Here is a 6,427-nt window from a genome sequence, read left to right on the forward strand (position 1 = left end):
CCTATAATATTATGTCTGTTTCTCTATGGCCTTTTCACGCTGCGGGAAAAAACTAATTTATAATGTTATATGTTTTTTTAAATTGACTTCTTTAATCTTTACATAATAAGGTAATTGCTCAAAGAACATTACAGCTCATATTAAATGAAAATTACAGCATAATATAAAATTAATTGAAAGTATCTAAAACATAATGAGGTTTTCATAATGCAGAATGAAACCATTATTTTATGATATTAATTAGTGTTGAAGATTTTTTAATCACATGCTTTGATTGAACGGGAAAAAATAATTTCATCTTTTCGATGGTCTTTTTATGATGGCAGCCCATCAAGTTTTAATTAAAAACGCCTTGTCTTTTAACGATAAAACTTTTAAAAATTCGTTTGGTGATTTTAGACTACCTATATTAATTTTAAGGTTAGCTTTACGTCATTCATTAACTACGTAACTACAACTACAGATTCTCACCAAGATATCGAAAAGTCACAGTTGTATGAAATGTTGTCTGCAATACTGTGTGCTTACCATGAGTTTACGTTAGTGTGCTCGCTAGCGACTGCGTAAAAAAAATGACATTCATTGTATGACATATTGTGCAGCGCCCCTAGCGGCTACTTTCAAGAAACAAAATCTTCATAGAGATTTTTGACGTACTCGCTAGCGAGCACACCTTACGTAAACTCATGGTAGGTACACTGCTCTACGTCTAGAATAAAGTCTTCATTCTGAGATTTGTATTGTGCCAAATAACAAAAGATTCATTCATTCGTATATTTAATTCGATGCCTCCGTTAAAAATGTTTAAGTAAAATGCACGTTTCATTTTTATTTAGACTTCTTATTTGCTTGGTCCGGCTAATGGAGAAACTTAGAAGATCCAAGTTGAATCCATTTATAAAGCAAACTCCTTACTTTTTCTATAAGAAAAGTGCAAGAACTATCCGCATTGTTTACAGTGTATCTCGATAAAGAAGTATCTTATCACAGTTTATGTAAATGTATTTATTACTTTCAAAATAGTTCACTTAGGCACCTGACTAGAGGACTGACTAAATGCACAGCCATCAAAAAAACTACCTACTGATTACAGATAAATTAAATAACTACCTAGGATTTAAGAATAGTTCTAGCTTTCTCTAAATACTTATGCTCGTCAAATATTTTAAAAAATCTGGTCAGTCCTATTACCTACATTAATGGGATACGATCATTCATCACAATGAACACAAAATATCTAGTTTATATACTCTTAGGCTGAGTTGCACCACCTAACTTTTGCCGTAACTATAACGATAACCGGTGTTTTTTGTATGGAGTTTGACAGATTTTTACGTTTGTCAAATTTAAAGAAAGATGGTGCAACCCAGTCATGGTAGGACGTGTCCCTACAATATGATTAAAATAGAGTAGCACGGGTTTTAACGCGACATTTTTTTATATGATGTACCTACATAGATTAGTTATTATAGCTTGACGTTTCGGCAGCGTTACCTACTATCTTAACGTGTTGTCTGAAATTTCCATCACACCAGCCACTACCGCGTGACGGTATAAACAAACGTAATCTAACTTACCTGTCGAGATTCGCATTCAGAGCACAGCCTTATCCCGAATAGCATGTTGGAACAGATACATATTATCACTAGTATTTGTCACAGCGACAGCGTTGCCGTTTCATGACATGGACACAAATAACGTTGTCAGGCTACACTATGTCACTGAGTAGGCCTGAGGACAGGCGACGTAATTTGAAATAGGTAGTGGCTTATGTTTAATTCATACGGAACAGTGTTGGGTTTGTTAGATAAGGACAGCTGGTGAAAACTAAATCACTGAATTCAATTATAGAACTTATTAAACTTATATTCTTTAAGCTTTCATCCCCAAGAAAAAATGCAGAATGTTGAGCGTCATTGTCGTCGATCGTTAGCCGAGTGGATCCAGCAGATTAAATAAAACCACTCTTACCTATTTTGTGGATTGCTCTCCAACCTGTCTGTGTGGAATGTGGGCCAAATTTTCCATTTGCCTCTGGAAAATTAGATAGGTTTTGCTTCTCGAGTCTGGAGTAAATGACCTTTTAGTAATGATGATGATCAGGTGCTAAGGCACAGAAAACTCAAAGATATGAGTGAAATCTGGTTTATGATATATCATAAATTATGATAACAGATGCTAAATACTTTTTAAATCAACTTGTATGGATATTTTTTACTTAACCTAGGCCCCAGGTCTAAATGCGAGGCCACGCTACGCTACGCAACCACGCAATGATTGCGGTTCCGTTCTGTTTCAACTCGAACATTCTATTTAAATGTTTTAATTAAAGTTTCCTTTTCTGAATTAATTTTATTTATAGGTACTCTACTTCATAGCTAGTCTATATCAATAATTATGTACTTACTACTAATTGTAAAGTAAAATAAATATGAAATTATAAAATTTAATGTCAGTTAAGTATTTAGTTCTTTATTTATGCAAAATATTTTTTTAATTACGTTGATTCAAATCTCACATATCCTAATGAAACTGGGAACATAGCCCATATAATCCTGAGAATCGAAGCAAAAACTTCAGGAAAGAAAGTCACACTCTCTTACCAATGGACTGCAATGTAGCTACATCAAAACGCTAGGAAAGCTTTAAACAATACGTATACTTATTTAAATTTACTGGTGAACACAGATATTATTGTGATGGTCTTTTAGATTGAAATAATTTTGTAAAGTAATAAACTGGTGATTTTTCATGCAAGAGAAGTCCACCACTCATCTAGGCCATAATGAAATTAAATTGGGATAGCGGGGTATTTTCGGCAGCCTCCTGATGAGAATTACTGTTTTATTACTCGGGTAGTGTTGTAAAAAGTCCTGATCTATCGACATTTTAGTGACGGCCATTTGTTTCATAAATCAGGGATGTAAAAGTACCTACTTTTCAGTTACCTGTAAAATGTTTTTTTTTTTTTTTTTTTTTTTTATCCACAACGAGGAAGCTCTTGGCCTGTATCTCACCTGATGGTAAGTGACGATCAGGCCGAAGGTGGAAGCGAGCTTCACCCGGAATCCTCAACCACGGAGGAACTGGCTATCTTACCTCTAACTGTCGGAACACAATAATGCTGTTAACATTGTTGTTATGGCGACAGACTTAGGTAAGATGGTGGTAGCTAGCCAGGCGGACTTAGAACAAGCCCTACCACCAACCAAACCGAACAGAAAAATCTGCCCCCACTGGGAATCGAACCCGGGACCTCTGCGTCTGAAGCAGGTGGTCTAACCACTAGACCACAGAGGCGGTTAAAAATTCACATTACATGGGTATCGTAGCAGCAGCTATCGTAATCTAGACACTAAAGTGTGTGTGTAAATCACATTAAGCTATATGATACGTCATCTTATGTAGTTATTATACAAGGTGTCCCAGAATGGGTGAATCAAACTGATAGGGGAGGTAGCTCTACTAATGTACTATCCCTAAAAAATATATAAAAAAATATTTGAGCTCGGATTTTTTTTTAAATAAAGTGCCCTAAACTTGAAATCTAGTCATTATTTTCAAAAGTTTGTTTAAATACAGATAAATGAAGCGATCATGTACAATTAATATTAGTAAGAAAAAAGTACAAATAAACTTCAAACGCAGCAATTGTAGACAGACTTAGACAAAGCTGATTTATTTTCACTTTTTCAATAACTTTATTTTTTTTTCCTTATGCGCTTTGAAATGAAATGAATACAAAAAAATATGAATTTTTTTTTACATATTTTTTAGGGATAGAGCTACCTCCCATATCAGTTTGATTCACCCATTCTGGGAAACCCTGTATGTAGAAATGTTTTGCTACAAAAAAATAAAAAAGACATAAAAAAGTACATACACTTGTCATTCGGAATTACGTTTGCATTTTTAGCATATAACCAAATATTGTTTTATTATAGTAATATTGTTGGTGAAACCTTTGTGGTGTAAATAAACAAAATTATTCTATCGACAAATCAATCGATATCGATAAATCGCCATTCGCCTTACACTGGCTATAAGAAGAAATTGCATATTAAGGGTGTGATTAAGTTTGAAGGATCGTTATTACTATAACGGTGGAGATACATTTTGCGACCTTATTTAACGTTTGAAGGCGCTTAAGTGTTAATAGCCTGTTTGTGATAAGACTGATAAATGATTAGGGCGGTAATAAATTCGTTTGATACGGAAACAGCGCGTAAACAGCGAAAATGAACAACTTAAAACAAATTCGACACGAGTCGCCTTTTGAGAAAACACAGTTCAATGAATAAAGATTTTTTAGAAATTTAGATGAATCAATTATTGTATAGAATAGCTAAGTCTGTAGTTCTGTATCGAAAAACTTTGACTGATAGTGTACAGTATTTTATCATTTAAATTACAGTAACTATTTTAACCAATACAAAGTAGCGAATATTACAATAGACAAGATGCCACAGTGATTATTTTGATGTGTGTCTGGTCATAATTATGTAACATTTTCTTTGTAGGTACTACGTTGTATGTAAAAAAGTATAAGTAAGTACGTTTTTATCCTCAAGTGGTACTAACGCTGTTATATCACCCAAAAATTGCTTCTATAAAACTTATTTACCTAATATCAGGTTGTTCAAAGGCAATTTGAAAAGCTCTAACTTTTTTTAAATACCCATCTCTCCACAGGGTAATAAGCAAACAAGTGTCTTGCGAAAGGAAAGATGATATCCTAAGTACTTCGTTCGTTCGTTCGTTCATTCGTTCGTTCGTTTCAGCCAATTGACGTCTTCTGCTGGACAAAGGCCTCCTCCAAGGTTTTCCACAATGTACTAATAATAATGTTCCCTAAGTACTTAGTGCCCTAATAAACCAGTCTTATACAAATATTTTTGTACTATTTTTAAGAAAAACTGAAGGAATTGATGGACATCGTTAAAAAGGCTTTTAGGAGCAAAACGTTAGTTTAAGAGCAAAAAAATAAAATCGGTCAAGTGCGAAATTTTTTACGCTGAAGATTCCGTATCTTCATTATCGAAAATCGTCATTGCACATCTCTTTCAATTCAATTTATTTTAGAGAGAAAGAGAGCGTACATCTCAACAAAAGAAGCGGTATTTTTATTTCTTTTTCTTTACTATACCTTCAAATTAGATGCGTGAGGAAGCGCTGCAGTGACAGAATGGTTTAATTTGAAGGCGCCCAAAAAGTCGAAACATGTATTTTGTACTTTGATAAGCGTAAAATATAAGTAATATCTTATACTACCCTTACGCTTCAACCACACCAACGCATGCAGATCGCTATCGCCGGCGCGATCATAGGCCAATGACAGGTCGCGCCACCCTTGACAGTTCGCGTTACTGGCATATGACCGCGCCGCTTTAGTCTAATCGCTTAGTCTTATAGTAGGTATGTACTGTCAAATTATTAATCCGCTCGTCGCCCTAACGATATTATCCTGACAGACTAATTTAACACGTGTAATGGTTCTAATTACATTTACGACATTGACACATTATTATGTATGGAAAATAAAGTGCTGGCTTGATGGCTACCAGTTACCACGTGTATTCCCGAAGGCCCGCCTAAAGACACATTTAATTATAGCAAGCTACACAATGAAAGAGCTAACAGTATACCCAGTGTTTGTATACATCAGTCTTAAGGTAGCNATAGTATTATGGAATACATATAAAATACTTTTATTATTTCATTTTCTAATCCTCAAGTGTCCGTTACAATCTAATTGATATTTAAGTATTCAAAAAGTAAGAGATTAATTTTGATACTTTACTGCTGTGCCCAGGAATCTAAGGCGGTTTCTGACAATGTCCTTTATTTACAAAATTCTGACTTAATGTAATTTTTTTTAGAAAATATGCTTCTAAAACTGTTTTTTTTTATAAAATCACAAAATCGAATATTTCTTCGAAACTAAACAAATACAACTACTAGTTCCTTCATCAATTTTATACATAATAGTAATATCTAACGATTGAATTAATAAAACAGGGATGTCCGCTTCTAAGCCAAAATAAAACACTGTGCAGTCGTGGTTGCGCCGAATTTTGTCAGTGTGTGCGTGCGCGCCGCATACGTATATTGGCGCGCTCACATACAAACCGCGCTCGGTGCGTTTCTATGAAGATGACCTACTCATTTGTATTTACTCTGCTGGGGGGGTATTCTGAGTGCACGCATCTCGCGCGGTCACCCGGAAAGATAGACGTGGAGCGAAGAACTTTTCTCGCATAACTTCGTTTGGAAAATCCATTTTTGCACGGAACCACCCGAGTTTTGCAGCTCGTTATGGGTTTAATGTTGTTCCGTTGGAAGTAACCGATTGAAAATACTTTAAAGTAAGCTGTTTATATCAAAACTGGTGGGCAATTTTAATAGTTTACGTAGACAGGGCGTAAGT

Source organism: Ostrinia furnacalis, unplaced genomic scaffold (assembly GCF_004193835.3).
Source record: "Ostrinia furnacalis isolate ACB-3 unplaced genomic scaffold, ASM419383v2 OfSCF0465, whole genome shotgun sequence".
NCBI lineage: Eukaryota > Metazoa > Arthropoda > Insecta > Lepidoptera > Crambidae > Ostrinia > Ostrinia furnacalis.